General features: G+C 42.3%; 1 long non-coding RNA gene and 1 pseudogene across 2 annotated transcripts; one reads left to right on the top strand and one right to left on the bottom strand.

The window, feature by feature from the left end:
• Positions 1-5,714: 5,714 nt before the first annotated feature.
• Positions 5,715-11,303, top strand: LOC103876863. Of its 2 annotated transcripts, XR_636276.4 has the most exons (3): positions 5,715-6,225; positions 6,466-6,571; positions 7,639-11,303. It is a non-coding gene; the product is annotated as an uncharacterized LOC103876863 (long non-coding RNA). The 2 variants fall into 2 exon arrangements; XR_004178226.1 differs by lacking the exon at positions 6,466-6,571.
• Positions 11,304-17,347: 6,044 nt separating this feature from the next.
• LOC101013516 lies at positions 17,348-20,490 on the bottom strand (annotated as a pseudogene).
• Between the last annotated feature and the right edge of the window lie 894 nt (positions 20,491-21,384).

The following is a 21,384-nucleotide window of genomic DNA, read 5'->3' as shown; positions in this document are numbered from 1 at the left end:
TAGCACTTTGGGAGGCCGAGGTGGTTGGATTGCCTGAGCTCAGGAGTTTGAGACCAGCCTGGGCAACACAGTGAAACCCCATCTCTACCAAAAATACAAAAATTAGGCGTGGGTGTGGTGGTGCACACCTGTAATCTCAGTTACGCAGGAGACTGAAGCAGGAGAATCCCTTGAACATGGGAGGCGGAGGTTGCAGTGAGCCGAGATCGCGACACTCCACTCCACTCCACTCCAGCCTGGGCAACAGACCCCGTCTCAAAACAAAACAAAACAAAACAATTAGCCAGGCATGGCGGTGTGTGCCTGTAGTCCCAGTTGCTTGGGAGGCTGAGTCAGGAGAATTGCTTGAACCTGGGAAGCAGAGGTTGCAGTGAGCCGAGATCGTTGTGACAGAGCAAGACCCTGTCTCTTAAAAAAAAAAAAATTATGAGAAGTTTGATTTTAGCCACAATCCTTATGAAAAGTGTGATTCTTAAAGGAGGTCTGTCCAGCACAACTACAACATACTGGTCAAGGTAGATGCCAGAGTGCCCCATCCTGGTCTCTCCAGTCACATGGGACTCTGAGAATCAAGCAGAGAGGTGGAGAAAGGAAACAGTCAACATAATCTCCAAATTATGTTGCTGGTACTTGGAGGTGGGGCCTTTGTGGGAGGTGATTAGGGTTAGATGAGGTCATGTGAGTGGGGGGCCCATGATGGGATTAGTGGCTTTATAAGAAGAGGAAGAGAGACTTGGGCTGGCACACTCCTTCTCTCTCACCATATGATGCCCTCTGCCAGATTATGACACCAGAAGAAGGCCTTTGCCAGGTGCCGGCACCTTGATATTGGACTTCCCAGGCTCTGAAGCTGTGGGAAATAAATTTTCTTTATAAATTACCCAGACTGTGGTATTCTGTTATAGCAACGCAAAACAAGGACAGACAGTGCCCTTTTTTCTGCTGTCGAAACAAGATGAGGGTAGGAGTTCTCAAGGGACTCTCCCCAAATCTGAAGGAAATCACAGACCTGCAGTGCTGCTTTGAAGGTGTCCATCAAGACCCTGGGTTTACTCTAGCTCTGAATTCCTTTTCCACTGTGTGTGTTTGGGGCTTGACAGGGATAGAGAGGGTGATGGTGATGATGGTGTGGTCGCTTTCTCTTTAATCCACGGCTGTTGAAGTTCAGACCACATTTGGGCCAAATGTGGAAAGTAACCTTTTTTTTTTTTTTTTTTTTTTTTTTTGTTGAGACAGAGTCTTGCTTTGTCACCCAGGCTGGAGTACAATGGCACGATCTCAGCTCACTGCAACCTCCGCCTCCCGGGTTCAAGCAATTCTGGTGCCTCAGCCTCCCAAGTAGCTGGGAGTACAGGCACATGCCACCACGCCCAGCTAATTTTTGTATTTTTAGTAGAGATGGGGTTTTGCCATGTTGACCAGGCTGGACTCAAACTCCTGACCTCAGATAATCTGCCTGCCTTGGCCTCGCAAGTGCCAGGATTACAGGCGTGAGCCACTGTGCTGGTGACCCTCTTTTTAAATATACTTCACCTAGAAATCCATTTTCTGAGACAAAACATGAAAATGATCATACTCCCTGCCAGTCTGATGTGACCAGAGCGCGGCTTAACTTATGGTTTCTAAACTTTTTATTCACAAAGGAAATATTACAGGGAGGGCCAGTACATACAACAGGGAAAGGCTGACAGCTCCAGGGGCAACTGAGGGCTGACAGGAGCCCCGCCCTCCACTCTTGCTCTTCCTGCTCCCCCGACACATCCTGGGAGCATCCCTTCAGAACCCCACGGGCTCCACAGGGTGTAGTTGGAAATCACTGCATACATAGAGAATATGAGCAGGAAAACCACACATGAAGAATTATTACTAAGGGCTGCCATAAGCGTCATGCTTGTCCTTTGGGGAATTATGATTCATTCACCAAATAAGAACTTACCACCATTTCTTCTAGCGTGCTTTATCCACTGTGTGCACAGAAGAGATTGATTCCATTGCCACAGTGGCCATTTTAAATTTTAATAGATGCTGTCCCTTTGCTTTGGTTCTCCTTAAATATTCAAATTAGATTCATTTTTATGGTCCCAGAAATGTGCTAGATTTAACAGGAGTCATTAAAATGTCTAAAAACATATATTTCAGGGAACTCCCAACATAGACAGTATGAGGAAACACACAGGCGCGCGCGCACACACACACACACACACATACATATATAGTTCACTTATATAAAGTGAAATGAGTAACAATTCGTGACAAGTGAAGTGATATTATAGGACAATGTATGATTAAAAACCAAGCCTGTTGCTCAGAACATAACTGCCCTCGGAATTCAGTACTAAGATTACCTTGTATCACAGTAGCATCCTAATTATGGTATGTAGAAAAAGGAAGGAGGTTGAATTCTGCTCTCCTGGGCCCTGGTCACGTCTCACCCAAAATGTTGACTTAGCTCTGAGCACCTCACTTTCAGAAAAACGTGGTCAAAGCAAAATGGGCTGTGATGTGAGATCATGTCCTGTGAAGAAGTGTTGGTAGAGTTGGTAGAGTTGTAGCTGTTTTGTTTGGGGAAGGTAGTACACTGGTATGATCCTTACTTCACCAGGGATTTTCATGGAAAAGAATACGTCCAGCCTCTCTACAGCACTTCTTCCCCTCTATCCTCCCTATTCACCTCTCCAGTGGGGTGGACACCAGGGGGTGCCACTGACACAGATTATAGTGTGAACTGTGTCCCTTTGAGCTGTGCAAAACAGTGGCCCAGTCACTGCCTTTACAGAAAGGGATTTGAGTTTTTCCATGTGCTTTCAAAAAGTAGGTACAAATTAAAAGGCCAGAAAACAAGGGTAGTGAGATTTTGGCTTAAGATAAGGACAGTCTAACAGTGGGAGAAGATAGAATGAGTGGCTGTAGATGTAAGTGTTTGGAAAGGAGTTTTATTTAGAAGGAAGTCTGTGCCTCTAAAATTGATAATAATGATAGTATCCAGTGAATTGCATTTTCATGACGTGAGTGGCCTTGTAGTATTTTATGTTTTTCACAAGTGGTCTCCTTCTTAATCACTACACCATTACTTCTAGGTAGGAATTATAATGATCTTTATTTTATAGATGAAGAAACTGAAGTTTGGACAAATTGCATTACTTTCCTAAGGTCACAGAGAGAACAAATTTCTAATTTCAGAATTAGTCTCTCTAATTTCAGAAGGCAAACCCTTAACCATTATGCCACATTGCCTTTCAACAATGAGTTACAAAATCCCATCTTTCTTAGCGTGTTCAAATGCTCAATTGTTGTGAAACTTGATCTACGAATAAAATTAGATCTTGACCTTGTACCTCAAGGGGTAAAATCATTTTTATGGAACAAGGGTAGGTGAGATGGATTTGTCTTACTCTCACTACTCACTGATACCTATGTCTGGGACTCAGGGGTGAACCTGCACACCTGGACTCCAGATGGGGAAAGCTGTTCTACACATAGCATATGCCTCCAGATCCAATTCTATCATCTCAGGCACCCAATGCATGAAAGATATGCAAAGGCTCATGCTGGATATTTTGATTTTGTCATTTCCCAAATGCCCTCTCCAAAAATCACCTTAAGGAGGCAACATGTGGTCTTACATGAAACTTCAGAGCTGCTGGTGGAAGCAGAAAGGAACAGAGCCCATTGGAGAACACTCGGTGCTCACCGTCATGTTGGAAACACTGAGATAAAAAGGAGAGGCAAAGTCTTTAACTATGTATGCATCCAACAGCTGCAGCTCTCTTATTGCTTGTGCTATGTCTGCGAAGTGAAGACCATGGTGAGACCCTCACTGACGCTCTGTTAGTGTTAAAACAGATGTTCCTTCAATACTCACATCTTAGGTGGCCACTTTCACGGGGTGGAAAAGGATAATCTAAACCTTCCTGTTCTTGCCAAAATAACCAGGTCTTTGTTCTGCACGTCTCTGGAACACACAGATAGATTTCCAAGCAGTGGGAACCTCCTGTCCTGTTCAGTTGTTGGACAAACTCTTGTTCTGCCCATTTCACCCAAGTTTCCTGAAATCCTGGCAGTAGGGCTCCCATGACTGGAGCCTGTGAGAGCCTCCTTTGTCAGGAGAGTTTTCACACCTAAAGCCATCAAGGCTGGCAGTGAAGGACACTGGGCTTCAAGCCCATTACAGCGATGACAGGTATTGTCTTGGCTGCCCAAGCTGAGTGGTCGTCCCTCTGCAGGTCTGTCTGGCTCCATCCCAGGGAGGAAGGCGGTGGAAGGCACCCATGGACTGCAGTTGGCTCTGCCTGGCCATGGGGGAGGATGGCAGAGGACTGACCTGTTGCTGCTTCAGAAGTGTGGAAATTGTTTTGCCCTTTAAACTGATAGAGAAACAAGCTGGAACAATAAAACTAATCCTCCGAAGCAATCTAAGCATGGAAACCAGAAATGTATACTCAAATATTTTCTCTATTTTCTTTCTTCATAAATTTGGAACATTTGTGGCAGAAAGAGAAATCAGAATAAAATGGATTTAGAAAAGAGAGAGAAGTAGTTTAGAGGGTTGTATAGGGAGGCAACATGATAAAGACGGAAGAAAAATGGACTTGGAGAGAGAACAGTCAAATCTGGGCCTGCCTCTGAGTGCCTGTGTGGCCCTAGGCAAGTTTCCCTTCGACTTGAAGACCTGGGTCTCTATGATCCCTTTCAGTTGTAAGATTAAGACCTAAGAGTTCTTGCTTATATAAACAGAATTCTTCCAAGGCCATAATTATTCCCATAATCAAGAACTATTTATTAACTAAGCAGCAGTGTGTGATTTTCTCAAGATAAGAGCAAGAAGAAATGGTCCTTACAGGCTAGATAGCTGTGACATGGACCAACAACTAAGCATATCTAAAAACTCAACTAATTCATAATATGAATTCAAAATATGAATTGAATAAGCAAAAAAAAAAAATTATACCATGAGAGTTGAATATTTTGGCAGGGGAAATCCAGCCCCTGACTTTAGGATGGTACTTTCTGTTTTGATTGAGCCTGAGTCACACTGGACTCTCTGGCATGGGCATAACCCGAGCATCTGCATGGCAGAGTTCTGGCTCATTGCCATTTGCAACAGACACGAAGGGTGAGATCAAACAAAAGGAACCTTCTCGGGTTGACCATCATAAATGCTGAAGACCAAGGCTTCAACTCACTTACTGGAGTGGATTTCCTTTTATGGATGGACTTGGACACCCTGGGGAGACTAAGAATGTTAAGTAACTTAACCAACACGCAGTAAGGAGTGGGATCAGGATTCTTCTCCAGAGCTAACAGTTTTAACTGCCATTCTACATTGCCTGCCTGAGATAGCTGCCAACCTAGGCTTCTGTAACTGCCACTCCATGCTTCTCAAGCCAGAGTGCACGTTAGACTCATCTGGAGAGCTTTGTGAAGCCATCCATGTCCAGGCTCGTCCACACAGTCCTCAGTTTTCTTGGTTTGAGGAGGGGCCTGGGCACCAATACTTTTTAAAAGCTCCCTCTGGGTGATTCTAAGTACAATCAAGGTGTGAATCACTGATGTCCATAATGAAAAATGTCAGACTCCAAAGCAAACTCAGGTGAAGGACTGCCTTCATGGTATGGATCCCTAGCAGATTTGAGCCTTAGAGGATTGGACTAGCAGCTTGTGGAATCGGATGCAAATCTTCCAATCCTCTAAGGGCAGATAAGCCTCTAGACTCATGAGAACGCTGGTCTTGGTGAAAATCCCCTGCATACCACAGGCCTCCCTTGGAGGAATCACCTAAAGAAACACCATGAAGAATTCGTTCTGGCCTCAAATAGTTACATGGATGTTTGTTGCAGGAAGATACATTTAACCATTGAAGTTCCTACTCATTGAGTGAACCCTGTCTCCCTCCTCTCTGGTTTCCAGAAACAAGGATTTTTTCTAAACTCCACTTACTTCTTGCCTCATGGCTAATGCCCATGGAGGTGGGGTGAGTGACCTGCTGGTGACCAAGGGAAATGAATCTGCACAGGAAGCCCAGGCCCTCCCTCCCTCCCTTCTCATTAGAAGCCAGCTTCCCCTGGAAAACAGCCACATTCTGCTCTACTTTGTCATGTCAATGGGCCCCTCCCTCAGTGGGAAGGCTTAAGTTTTGTAAGATTGACCAGAAGTGTGGTGATATTTCCTAATTCCAGGGAATGGAGCTAGTCATGCCACACATCTTTGCTGTTCTCACGAACTGAGGTATTTATTTATTTATTTATTTATTTATTTATTTATTTATTTATTTTGAGGAAGGGTCTTACTCTGTCACCCAGGGTGTGGTGTAGTTGTGTGATCACAGTTCACTACAGGCTTGACCTCCTGGGCTTAGGTGATCCTCCCACCCTAGCCTCTCATGTAGCTGGGACTATAGGTATGTGCCACCTCACCTCCTTTTCTTTTCTTTTCTTTTCTTTTTCTTTTTCTTTTTTGGAGAGACAGAGTCTTCTTATGTTGCCATTTTGAACTCTTGCACTCAAATGATCCTCCTGCCTTGGCCTTCCAAAGTGCTGGGATTACAGGTGTGAGCCACTGTGCCCTGCCCAAGGTAATATTTTGACCTTCCTTTACCTTATTCTTTGTCCATCTCTGAATTAGTTTATAACTTAGATGGGAAAAAAGAGGTGTGTAAATAAATAAATAAATACATAAATTTATTTATTTATTTAAATAAATCTTAAATAAATCCCATCAGTTCCCCCATAGAATGCCATTTCCCCCTAGCTGTCTATTCAAGTAACAAAACGAACAAGAAAACACTACAAATTCTCTCCCTATTTATACTATCCCACCATTATGTTATAACTGTCATTATAATGTTTTAGTTTTTCCTTGAAATAATAATCATCAACCCATTTGTAAACCATATGTTTCTACCCACAAGTGACAACCAGAATTTCAGAATTCATTGCAAGAGCCATAAAGAGCTTTTTGGACATTTCCCTAAGAGCCTCCACGAATAGTAACAAGGGCGAATAGTAACCCCCGGCTCCAGCTGTCCCCACTGCTGTGGCAGGTTATGATACTTTCTTTCTTTAAGTAAAGGCCAAGAGAGATGGCTTTTCAGGACTTCCAGAGTCTGTATGACATGAAAAGCTTATTCCAGTAAAGGGAACAAGACCCTTGTCATCTGACACCAATGAGATGCCCTTCCCTTGACTGGCAGGGATCTGGAGGAGGAGGAGCAGATAACCTTCAGCCTAAATAAGCAATACCATCATTATTCTGGAATCTCTCTGAAGTATGGCTGGTTACAGTGCGGAATTCCACAGGGCACGTGTCTCTCTTGGACTCTATCCAAGGGAGTAATTTATCAGAAGGACCTCATTATAACAGGGGCTCCAGGGACAGTGCCAGTCAGCAGGCTTCAAGGTAGCTGGTAAAATTCTGGTGCTGGTCTGTTTAATCACTGCATGCTTGTTAGTACAGTCAAGCCTCAGTTACAACAGAATCGACAGCCCAGTTTGTCACTCATCCATTCCTTGTTCCGTCATCACCTGGTTGAGTTTCTGGCTTGTTTATTGGACAACTCTGGGTGTTGGGCAAAATGAGTGCCTCTTGTTTGAAATGCCTAATCTAGAGGCTTTTCACCTACGTGTTGTTTTCTCTCACCAGCACCTCTGCTCTGTGCCATGCTCTTGGCTAATTGAAGTTGTGAAAGGCATGAGGATTCTGGTCATGGACTCAGCTCTCCCACAGGGGTCTGACACCAAAGTAATGGTCACAACAATGAAAGGAAGAATCCATCTGGCCAGGCTCAGGTGGTTCAAGGCCTTCAGAATCTGCCTTGAGACTCTCCAGTGACAGTCTTTAGACTGAAAACCATCTTGGCCCCATCCATCCCTGTAAGCAATTTAACAACAGCTTGCAAAGCACCGAGCTTTAACAGAAAGAAGAGATGAGCACGGCACAAGAACTTGGACTCCAGAAGAGCTGCCTAACAGATTATTTTTCTGTGGTATTTCATGAGAACAAACAAAGTAAGAATTTTCCTTTTGTCCGTCTGGCCTTTGGCATTGTTTACTTTCTTTTTATTCTTCTGAACTGTACTTTGAGCCCTGGCAGCATTTCTGTCCTAAAATCTTATTGTCAGAGGTTTTTCAGCTGTTTCAAATCATACCTGATAGAGTGAGTGTGCTGCCTGGACTCATCACTTTACTTCAGAAGAAATACAGCTCACCCTTTAAATGACAATGGTGATTGTCCACAGCTTTATGTTTTCTACACTGAAGTGGCAGGCTTCATTTAAAAATAGTGTTTTCCCTCATCAAAAAAGAACTAGGGTAGAACCCTCAACTCTGCTGATATCCAGGTAGTGACCTAACACCCATGTTTTGGACAATCACTGCCTTAAATCAGGTTTTCATTGCATGTAGGATAATTCTTTGTCAATGGTGGTTTTGTCAACTGTGATGTGAGGTAATGAGGTTTTCTACTTTTGCTTGAAATTTTGAAAATATGCAAGCTTTTAACATTTGCAAAGTTGGATTCTGTTTTCTTTACAAAGCAACCTGATTTGCCGATGTTCTCTCCATCTGTCAGGGTATGCGTGATGTGGTGCAGACTTAATGTGCTGCCCTTCTGGAACATGGACAGAGTAGCAGCACAGAAAAATGAGCATTTCAGCTCTGTGATGATTTGTGAAAAAATTTCAGATCACTGAGCAGGCATTTTGCTGACACCTGTGAAAAGTAACCACATCAGAGAGCGTGGCGTGATGGTCAGAGGCCACATGCTGGAGTTGGACTGCTTGAGTCAAATCCCAGCTGCTCAGCTTTAGTGAACTGAATGGTGGTCCCCAAAAGATATGTGTATCTCCTAATCCCTGGTACCTGTGAATGTGACCAAAGACCCTTAAAGGGTCTTTGCAGATGTAATTACATTGAGGCTCTCAGAGATGAGAACATCCTGGATTATCAGGGTGGGTCCTATATCCAATGACAAGTGTCTCCTTATAGGAGACAGAAGAAGATGCAGACCCAGAAGAGACTAAGTAAAGATGGAAGCAGAGACTGGAGTGAGGCTGCCACAGGCCAAAGAATACCTGGTGCCAGCAGAATCTGGAAGAGGCAAGGAAGGACACTTCCCTGGGGCTTTCGGACGGAGCACAGCCCTGCTGATGCCTTGGTGTTGGACATCTGGGCTATGGGACTATGAGAACCTTCTGTTGTTTTAAGCCACCCAGTTTGTGGTACTCTGTTATGGCTGCCACAGGAAACTAATACACCCTTTACCACCTGAGTGACCTTGGCCAACTTACTTAACCTCCACGAATCAGTCCCCTCAAAGGAACACCCTCCCCCAAGGCTCACTGTGATGATAAAATGCTTTGGCATAGGTGACTGGTTTAGACCAGGGCCTGCTACCTAGCACGTGCTATGCCAGTGTTTCTATCATGGCAAGAGCAGATGCAGCGGAGCTTAGATTTCAACTGTATCCATGCTGGTTAGAAAAGTCACAGTCTGGGACACAGGACACTTCAGGAAGAATCTCCCTCACTGGATCCCAGTGTTCCAGCAATGTTTTCCAAGCAGCTGAAGAACAGGAAGCAGGAACAGGGTTCCCTACAAGAGCCATTATTCAGATGCCTCTACATCTGACTGGTGTTGGAGAAGTGTGACTTCTGGAGGTTTATGTGCTGGGACTTTAACAGCATACATACTAAAAACAACATTTATTTTCCTCAGATGCTGGGCTCTCTATGAGCCTTGACCTCCCTGAGAAGATTAGAGGCAGGTGCCTAATCTGATCGGTCAACTCAGTGAAACAACTGCATTGATTAAAGCCATAAGATGTTAGGATTCTCTGCTCTTGGTGGCCTAAAAGGTCCCATTCCTTTCCCAAAGTGCTTAGCTTGATCCCATCCCAGGGAACAATTTTGGGTGGACGAGAACCTGGCCACAGAGCATGAGATCATGTATGACTAAGTCTACTTGCCTTCATGGAAAGATACATGGAGTTTTGGGCAATTTCTTTGAACCCCTCTAGAGGCTTCTAAAGATTGTTTAGCACCATCTGGTTTTTAATCCTGGATGCCAAACTTGTTGATTTTTGCCCTGGACCATCTGTTTTTCAACTTCCCATGGAACCTTTCTTTGGGCCAAGTAGGGAAAGAAATAACTATATTTTTAATTATTTTTGTTTTGCCTTCTCATCCCAGTCACAGCATTAGAAAGGGAAAATCAACTGTCTGACAAAGCTCTGAAAGATTGGACATGAAGTGCTGGCCTTGCTATCTGCAGGGCATCTCCCTATATAGATTGGATACCTTTTCCTTCACTCCCTGATAAAAAGTGAGACAGACTGAGCATTGTCTTGTGACCATTTAATGCCTGTGCCCAGAATACGGGTCTGTACCACTTACAGCAGTCACAGTGGGGAGGAGCAGGGACCCTGGGGTCTGCCTGCCTGTGTCTGAATTCCAGCTGAGCCCACTCCTAGACCAGTGCCTGGGAAAGCTATCTGACCTCTGAGATCCAGTCTACTAGCCTCACAAGTGAGATAGTGACAACACTTACCTCAATGAGGCATTGGACATCATCTCATTTAATCCTCAACATGCCTCAGTGTCTAGCATTTAACAAACTCCCATAAACATTAGTTATTATTATTCCTTAATATGAATAGCATTTAAAATAATAAAGTGGGAGAGAGCAATGCTGCATGCCCTACCACTGGCCAGAGAGCTTGCAGCAGGAAGAATGCTTAGGTGGAACACACAGGCCTTTTCTGTGTTCATCCCATTCCAAAGGATTTGGTGTTGCCATATATGGAACATTAAGATTAGAAATGGCCATTTCCAAACTGGTGAATCCCTTGGTGCCTTTTTCTCCACTGGGATTCATCTGGGGTACCCTCAGTTTTCAGTGGTCATGGTCATTCCAAACCAACCATGAGCTGGGGGAACATTGTACTGTGGTAAACCCAGGGTCACCTGACCAGAGCTCCAATTTTATAAACCCAAGTTGTAGGTGGGATGATGGATGCGGGCTTCTCTGGCAAATGCTTCCTGAGCATTGTGGACACTGTCACTTCTAGGGGGCTGCAGTTGCCTCATTGTATAATTCTGGTCATCAGAAAGGAGGCAGTCATAGATGAGCTGCCCTTCTGGACAAAATGACATCTCTCTTATTGAAAAAGGTTAAGAGGCTACTTTCTTTCCCCCCCGCCCCACAACCACTATTTATTGCATGAGATTTCAGAATGATGATGATAAAAAAGCAAGTTTATAGACACATCATGAGGTTGTATGAATAAAATAAAGTAATATCTGGGACAGATATATCAGAAAATTGAACCCAAAATGTCTAACTTTGCAGTCCATACTCAGCCAGAACTCCCAATGAATTAAAACACAGACTGCATAATTATGTACACAAAATGCCTTTAAAGTTGCTCCATAAATTTGAAGAAAAAAGGATAGTCTGTTTAAAGCTACTAGGGCAAAATTCCTTACTGTGGGTTTATAGGCACTAGTACAAGTGGTTCCCAAATCCCCCTTTTTATTTTTTAATTATAAATAAGAAAGAACAGAGTCTCCCCTTGCAACTTCCACTTCGTCGCAGCCTCCAGGCACAAAGGACAGAGTTCCTGGAAAAAAGGAAGGCTTAATTCCAGGTCTCTAATAGCAAATTATAGTCAGACTGAACATTGATTATATTTAAATCTACCATATTTTTCTTTTGAAAACCATATATTATTTAACATCTTGAATGTTTTACATTGAATTTGTTGAAAAATTCTCCCTGTGTTTTCAGGCCTTTATCATAATTTTGTTTTTATTTCTTAATTTTTCTTTTCAAATAAGTGAGAGAATTAAGTTAAATGAGCAATAATATATAAGTCATTCAGTTAATATAGAAATTTTGGGCCAGCCATGGAGGCTCATGGCTGTAATCTCAGCATTTTGGGAGGCCGAGGCAGACAGATCACTTGAGCCCAGGAGTTCGAGACCAGCCTGGGTAACCTGGAGAAACCCTGTCTTTCCCCCAAAATACAAAAATTAGTCAGGAATGGTGGCATATGCCTCTAGTTCCAGCTACTCAGGAGGCTGAGGCATGAGAATAGCTTGAGCCTGGGAGGCAGAGGTTGCAGTGAGGCAGGATCTCACCACTGCACTCCAGCCCAGGCGACAGCAAGACCTTGTCAAAAAAGAAAAGAAAAGAAAAGAGAAAAGGAAAGGAAAGGAAAGGAAAGGAAGAAGAATTCTGGGAATTCTAGCTTTCTCTTGGTGCATGCTCTCATTCTGTTGAAATCAAGCAGTTTCTACATGAGGCAGACAAGTTCCTAGGGTATTCAGAAAGGGGCAATATCTTGGTTCTTGCTTCAAGAGAGCTAACTGCTGCTGGGACCTACTGTTGAGCAATGACTCAGGGACCTGGCTGGTAAAGAGGAAGGAAGTGGCTATGGAAAGTTGCTGTTAAGTAACTGGAGCCCCAGAGTAACATAAAATTGACCAAGTCATCCCACCCCCAACACCTACCATTACTGAGAGTAACAATGTGGAGATAACCATGCAGGCTGCTGGGTCCATTTGTCACTTATTTGAGTTCCCTTCATTACAGCTCTCAATGCTACTGAACTCTAATTACATGACATGGAAATGCATGGGATGAAGGAGCTGGAGGGGATTTGCCCTCAACTCCACGTCCCATGAGAGATTGATTTGTCTTTATATAAATAGCTATCAACTACATTGAGATCATAAGAGTTTTATCTTTGAATATACCATATAATTGCATTCATAAGAAGTATTCAAAATAACCATTTCATAAATTTTTCCAATATCCCTATGAGTAGGGTTGTTTTTCTCATTTTACCAATGAGGAGTCTCAGTACTAAATGTCGGAAAAGTACTTAATGTGAGTAGCATGATAAAAAGTACACATTAAAACAAGAAGACATATTTTGACCATCAAACTAGCAAGGATGTATAAATCATAAAATTAACAACGTTTAAAAAATAATGCTTTATGCTGGCAAGGTTATGCTGACATTGAAATGAAAATTCTGTTTCTGCTGATAAAAGTACATGTTGGTTAAGCCTCTCTGAAGAGCAATTTGCAATGTGTCTCAGGAAAATTATTCATACATTTAGATGCAGTAATTTTATTTCTGAGATTTCCTTCTAAGGAATGTAGACAAATTTTGAATGCAAATATGTTTCTCACAATGTTTTTTATAATGGTAAGAACTTGGATATAACAAATATTTAACCACAGGAAGTGGTTATGATACTCCTACACAATGGAATATTATGGAGCCCCTAAAATTATATTTTTGAAAACTTTTAATGACATGAGAAAACATTCAGAATGTACTGTTAAGTGAAAAAAGCAGGATAAAAACTTACATAATAGTATGATCATGGTAATATAAAAACATATGTGTAAATCCATTCAAACTAGACTGGAAGAAATAGAACTTAGTTACTTGTTCAAGGTCAAATACCTGCCAAGCAGCGGAGCCAGCACCTAAACACAGTTCTTCTGACACTAATCCCAATGTCTCCTTCCCCATACCATGATGTCTCAGAAAATATTCAGTTTGAGTAATACATTGTTGTTCGTTTTATTAGAAAACAAGCCATTCATGGAATTATGCTGAAATCCATTACTACTTTGATTAGATTCAGGAATTCAAGTAAGTTTTGGGGTGTTGCTCAATTTCCACAGTTTTGCAAGTTGCTGAAACCACACCCACATTTACAACACCCAAGTATGCTAAGCCCACTGCTAGGACTCAGTTTCCAAAGTGTGTTACCTGCACTATATTTGTAACCCCCTTTAACACAGAAAGAATAATAAAATTCAATATACAAGATGACTTGGAGAGGTTATTTTTTTTCTAGTAGTTTCCAAATTGAACTAAACAGCAACATTACCAGGGTGATTTTCTCAAAATGCAGATCCAGGTCCTATGCCAAGAGATTCTATTTTAGCAAGTTACGGTGGAGCCCTGCCCTCTGAATTTTAAATAGTACCCTGGGCAGGACCATCTTTAAACCATTCCAACCAGTGATAGAGATGTGTTTGATGAGGTCCCTACATGCACGGAGTTACATGTGGTGATTCCACTACTTCAGGTTAGAAAAACACCTCTTCAAAACCCAGATTCATTTATAAAGTGAGTATACTGGCCACTGAGTCCTGTAACTACTTGGCTCATTCTTTCAATGGTTACTGGGGAAATCACTTTATCTTCCACTGATGCTTGCACTGGTTATTTACTGTTGCTTAACAAAGGATTCTCAAACTTGGTGGCATCAGGCAACAAACATTTATCTCATGATTTCTATGGATCAAAATGCTAGGCACAGTTTAATTGGGTGCTCCTGGGTCAAGGTCTCTACTGAGGTTGCAGGCAAACTATTGGCCAGGGCTGTGGTCTCATCTGAAGGCCAGAGAGAGTGAGAAAAAGGGAGGGAATCTGTTTCCAATTTCACTTATGCAATTATTGACAGGTCCTTCTTCACTGGGCTAAATCACAACATGGTAGCTGACTTCCCACAGAAAGAGAGAACGAAGAAAGCAGGAGTGAGAAAGCGAGAGTAAGAGACAGAACAAAAGAGAGTGAGCAAGAAAATGTGCACCCATATGCACCCAAATGTGCACCGAAGATGGAAGTCACAATCTTTTTGTGATCTAATCTTGAAGTGACATCTCATCATTTTTTCACATTTATTAGAAGCAAGTCAACTTCAGCACATAACCAAGGAGAGAAAATTATACAACAGTGTGAATACCAGAATCATGGCTCATTGTGGTCCATCCTAGGGAGTATTTGATGCACTGTCCTGGGCAAATGGCAGAAATAAATTCTATACTAAACCACCTTCACCTCTATCCTTCAATTTCTACTTGGTAAGTAAGCAGAGGTGAGGCTGGAGGGAACGCTGCATATTTATGATAGTTAAACCAAGAGGACCAAGGCAGAAAGAAAATCTGCAAGTTTAGTGTGGGTCAATGCTGGTATTTTCAAATGTACAGCATGAGCTATGAGTGTCATCTTTGGTATCAATGGCGAGACTCGGTTAATAGTGTCACTCATTCTTTTTGTTCTTTAAAGAAGTGCACATTTGAAATAGCCTTGGGGACTATTGTTCTCAACTTCTATTTTTTCTGGCTGTAACTCATGAAACCATATTCAGTTATTCTAGAAAAGATACTTGAACGTGATGGTCTGACCTCAACTGCCACTTGCTCAGGGGCCTAATACAACTATATCTTCCATTTTCTTTGAGAGGGAGACAACAAATATTGGGTAAAAAGTAAATGCATTTATACATTTTTATATGTATATAAGTATACAGTTAACTGTTGAACTACACACATGGGTTTGAGCTATGCAGGTCCACTTATAGGTGGATTTTTTTCAAGCAAATGCAGATTGAGGGATGCAAAACCTGGGTATAGGGAGGGCCGACTTTTCATATACACAGTTCTGTAGGGCCTACTGTGGGACTTGAGCATGTGGGGATTTTGGTATACACTGGTGTCTGGAACCAATACTCCTCATATACTGGGGATGACTGTGTGTGTACATGTATATATGTGTGTATATATTTATATGTGTGTCTATACATGTGTACACACATCACAACTCCTTGGGACCATCTGGAGTGTCTCAGCTTACCCCACATGTCCAGCTTAGCCTTGGTAGCAGAGCCTTCAGTAATGTGAACAAAGTTAGGTTTCCAGACTCAACTAGTTTATCCACTAGATCTACCATGTAGAGTTAAATCCAGCTTGCCATCTGGTTGCCAGATGATGAGTGCTACAAGTATTTTCCAGCATCTCAACTTGCTATTGAGTCACAGCCACAAACAAAAGCAGCAGATACAGCTGCCTGATGGCTGCTTTTAGGATGCAATATTTTCTGTCTCTCCCCATGAAATCACTGGTGAGGAGGGAGTCCCCTTTGTCATTTCAGCTGCCAAGACATTTCATGCTAATGAACTGTGAAGGGGAAGTCGCTAATGATATGAAATCCCTTTTTATGGCCAGGGCTGGGCCAAGGCCACCAGAGGGGTGGTAGGGAGGTTCTTATCAACAGAGGCTGATTCTTCTGTTGGTGGAAGGTGAGAGGACAGGCCAATCCATAAACAATGCCCAAGGACTCTGGGGGCATCGACCTGTTTCCATAAGCCTCTATCCCCTTCCTCTCTGACACCTCAAAATTTTAGATGGGAGCTTAAGTTAGCTAGGTTCAGAGGGAAATAGAAGGAGAAATACTTTTGGCAGATCACCTAGGAAAACTAAAAGTAATTCCCAAGGTATCTGTTTGAATTAAGGAAAGTCCCATAAAAAATTGCTATTCCATTGGAGTCCACGTCCACCCTAATTCAAGCCAGCTGATAACCTGAAGACGTGAACGAAGGGGTGGCCAAGGGAAGCGTGTGTGGTACAGTGGAAAGATCCCTGCTTGGGAAACAGAGAATCTGGTCCATGTTTCACTTTGTTATTTTTGGCTGTGTGATCTTGTGTAAAACACCAGAATTTTCTGAATTTTATATCCTTATCTATGTGATATCGTTAGCTACTTCAGGTGATTGTTATGAAATTAAGTGAGATTACATCCATAGAAAGGGATATTAAAATACTGTCACTATTTTTAAAATGTATATATTTTTTCCATTTTCTCCCTGTGACAGAAATTCTGCTACCCGAGAGGTATGACTCTTTGGGATAAGGGGCTGTTCTCTTGGTGACCTTCTTAAAAAGCAAATGTCTTTGAAAAAAAGTAACATGGGATTGGTGAGTGATCAATCAATAGATTTCTTTTCCCCAGTAAATGGAGATTTTTGTTTGTTTGTTTTAGAGGCATTTTATTTAGACAACTAAAAACAATTAGATGTTCAGAAGCAGTGTACAATGAAAGAGAAATCAAACCAGTTACTTTATCATGTATTCCCTCTTCTTTACAACTAAAGCAAAAAATAAAATTAAAAAAAAGCATTCTGCTTTAAGGAAAACAGTCAGAAAAATAAGCCAATATATTTTTCTTCTCCATAATAACATAAACAGCTACAAGAACCCTAATTGTAATAAGAGAATTTGGATGTTGGCTTGTATATAGTCATTAAAAAGATAACAGGCCACCGTACTATAAGAGGATAACGCCACCTCTCTTCATCTGATACTCTTGAGTTTTGACTTAAAGGTAACACCAAGTTAATTGTTCCAGCACTGGAGCTAATTTTTTTCCCCATTATTTACTGCTCTTTCTGCCTTAAGCAGAGAGTAACTCTGGAAGGCTGATGCTTTTCTCTGCTTGCTCGTTTTAGTCGATAAGTTGGATACTAACTGCGTCATATGATTGACCCTCAGGCCTTCACATTAGGAGTTGAAGAATTGATGTAATCAGAATTCTCTGAAGCCGTTTCTTCTCGCTCCTCTTCTGTTGTCTCTGGAAAACCAATCTTTGGCTTTTCCAGCTCACCACTCTTCTTCAGGAAGCACACATTCCAAAGGCCATAAGTTTTTCCTACCACAGTTTGCCCTGGTCTCAATGTTCCATCTTCAGAACCACTGGCATAGTGTTCTCCATCAGGACTAAATCTCACACAGTGAATAGGACCAAAGTGTCCCTTGTAGGATTCGAATTCTTCTCCACGGTTATAATCATACTTACAAAGTTTAAAAATTTCACCACCTGCAACAAGAAATTCTTTCTCAGGATGAAGAGATACAGAATTGATGGTTGCAGGAGCTTCAAAGGATTTAATTGGGTTCAAACTTACTGCACTATGAAAAGCAATCGATTGTCCATAAGTTATAACCAAAATTTCAGGAATATATTTTTATATCATTAACAGACATATTAAAATTTAGAGATTTCACTTCTGTCAGAGTAGCATGATCCCAAAGTCAAGCAGTTTTATCATCAGCAGAAAGAATCTGTTTATCCTCACTGCACCATAGGAGCCTTTTTTATACCAGAAGTGTGACCACTAATTTCCTTAGGTCTTGCTTCGGGTTTGTTCAAGTCATAGATGTGTAACAGTTTATCCTGTCCCTCAGTTAACAAATAATTACTATCCTCCATGAAATACACAGGATATTTATGTATTTGACAATGTATTTATGAGCCAGGGTCATCAATTCATCTCCTGAGACAGCATCCCACACTTTGGCTGTGAAATCTGCAGCTGCTGTAGCTGCTTTAGTGACATTCAGTGTTGTACCCCAAACAGCACCTTTATGACCCCAAAATGTTCCAATTCAGTCTCCTGTATCTCCCCGGCATAGCATAGGTTTACCATCTTTGCAAGCGCTGATTAAGAAATACCCATAAGGCGTGATGCCACTGAAGGCCAAATCAACCACGGGCCACTCGTGGCCAGAGCAGGTGAGTGGCATCTGTCTCATTGCCACGGTGGCGGCAAACCCAGTGACCAGACTGACCAGCTGAGGATCATCGTTGTCTTTTCTCTCCTCTGCTGCAACGCCTTGGGCTCCTCCAGGCCCCTGCCCTGACACGGGCTGGGCTGCAAAATAGGAGAAGGAGGACAATCCGGTGGCACTGAGGTTAGGAAGGGGTGAGGGAGGGGTCAGGGAGTCTGAGACAGGCAAGTAACAGTCGACCAGGGAGGGAAAGGAAGAAACTGAGTCTTTTAAAATACTGAAGGAATAGGGATGCCAGAGAAAAACGGATTTGGGAGAAACAGGATGCTGTCCTTAGAGAACAAAAATGTGCTCAGAGGTCTGATCACAGGGAGAAGGGGGCCCTCACGGCAGGGAGACCACTTGCTTAGAGTCTGATACTTGAGTTAAGTCTCTATCTCCCACTGAACAGTAAGTTCTTGTTTCCTGTTCGCCAATATTTTTCCACAGATTAGTATAGCGCTTGGTGTACGATAGTTGCTCAATGAATGTTTGTAGAATAAAAGTTGCATTTTGCTGGCTTCGCCCTTTTGCCCAGGGTCAGCCATCAATCACCTGACTAATGTGGGATTTGGGGCCGCTGCTTCTGTGTACATGCTTTTCCCTGACCTCTGACCTTCTCCTGTGTTATTTCTGAGGTGGGTACAAACCCCTACATCTCTGGCCTCCTGAATCACCAGAAGCCCCGAACAGAGGTATATGTGGTATGGCCTCTCCTGGAGACGGGTCAATCCCTCATCCTCATCTAAGACTTCCTGGAGTCTGAATAGGCACTGATTCCAAGTGTGACATGCAGTTGTAGGTGAAGTCCCTGAGTCAGGCGCCTTGCCTAGAAGAAAAAGCAACATTGCCATCAGAGGCCAAGAAGCCGGTGGACTCCCATCTCTCTGGCCTGACGCCATGAACCCAGGCACAGGCCTCCTCACTGTTTCAGGTTTCAGTTTTTATAACTATACCTTCTCTGATCAGTTTTATGATACTTCTGTATGAAACTACATTAAACATTACAACTCTTGTGTGATTAGAGGGCAGATAGATAGAGGCTCAGAAAAGTAACAAAACCACAAAAAACCAAACCAACCAACCAAACATAGTTTGTCCATTAACCAAGAGACTAAATTCTGGGGCCAAGAAAATCAGAAAGTGTCAAATTACTGAAGTCTCAAATTGGCTTTCGCCTAACTAAAATAGCAGCTGAAATTTCCCTTTTTATACAGGGCATTGTCAACAGATTTTTTAAGAGTGTTGGATGCCTGATCCTCAGAGCAGGCTGAAACACTCTCCCTGGGTTTTGCTGACACAAATGCAAAAGCTACCAATGCCAGGCCTTTGAGAGGAAGTGGGAGGTCCTGGCCCCCAAATGGTAAAGTTGGTGAGACTTATCTTTCAGAAAAATGCCCGTTGTTGATGCTTTATCCTTTGGTCCAATATTATTATTCTCCCTTTTTTCCTCTCTAGAAATAAACTATTTACTCACTATTTACCTCCTTTACCTAAGGCATGCTTGTGTTTTTTAAAGTTAATATTTAATTGAAAAAGGAATCACTGGGGGTGCAGTGGGAATTTTGTCATATCAAGGTGGTCTTCCTGGAGTCTCTCAAACCCTCCAAAGAAGCAATCACCTAATTCACATATGAACAATGACAGGATGGCCAGGGGAGATTCTGAAATTTTCAATGTTTATGAAGGCGAGTGGATATTCCTTGGAATGAATGTTTGTTGAACTCAGCAGAGATGAACTCAGACTGTGGGGGAAGCTTGATTGCAGTACTCAACCAAACCTAGAGCCCGGGGTTGCAGAAATGCACGAGGAAGAGTCCTCATGCCATAGGGTGAGCTGTCTACACCTGGGCAATGGCATTTTAGAATCAAGGGGCTGATTGATACTAAATTGAAACAGTTCTTCAGTCTAGACAAGGTAAGAAAGCAGGCCGAAATGTGCTTTCAGAATTATAGGCATTATCAGAAATATATTTCAAGAAGGTTTTTTCCTCCTATAACACTGATATTATAACATGTTTTTTTGGGAAGTGTCACTTTGGTTGGAAGATGTTCCCAAACCAATTTCTGAATCTCTTTCCATACTGGCTCTAGTTCTGATGCATACAGAGCTTCCCTCAGCTTTTGGGCAGAGTCCATTTGAGACACCTCATAGGATTGGGGTCTCCATGTCTTTAGCTCCTGTTCTCATTAAAGTAGGTGAGAGTGAAGCCAAGTGTGAAAATGGCAACATAGCTCCTATTTAGCAAGCACAGACTGCATGCCAGGCACACTGCTAAGTATCTTGTATATATTGCATATTTTTTGCAGGTTTATTGACATGTTATTGATATACAATAGATTACATATGTTCAACATGTACAATTTGACTTTACATATGTATATACCAATTAAACCATCACCACAATCAAAAATGAATATATCAATCACCCCAAAGGTTTCCTGATGCCCCTTTTTGATCCTTCCCTCTCACCTCTCCCTGACCCATACCCTCAACCTCAGACAACTACTCACATGCTTTCTGTCACTATAGGCTGTAGTTTCTAAATTTTTATATGAATGGAATCATGCAGTGTGGCCCCTTTTTCATCTGACTTCTTCACTCACCATTATTTTGAGATTTGTTTGTGCTATTACGTATAATAAAAATAGTTCATTCCTTTATATTGGTAAGTATCTCATTGTATGGATATCCCACAGTTTGTTTATCCAGTCACCAACTGACAAACATTTGAATCATTTCCGGATTTAGAGCACGTTAATTAAGCAGGTTTTAAAACTGAGGTAGTCTGTTTCCTTCAATCCCTAGAATGAAGTTCCAGAAAACACACTTTCTGAAAATAGCCAGGAGTCCAGAAGTCAGATGGAACCTTCTTCAAAAGACCAGCCTCTTTCTATTAGCAGTTCAGGGATCCAGATGCTTGCAAATGTCCAGTGCAGGCTGATCTCAGAATACTCCTCACAACAGATGGGTACT

Source organism: Papio anubis, chromosome 14, assembly GCF_008728515.1.
Source record: "Papio anubis isolate 15944 chromosome 14, Panubis1.0, whole genome shotgun sequence".
Lineage (NCBI taxonomy): Eukaryota > Metazoa > Chordata > Mammalia > Primates > Cercopithecidae > Papio > Papio anubis.
The sequence above is the reverse complement of the archived record's forward strand: the minus strand, read 5'-3'. Positions and strand labels throughout refer to the sequence as shown.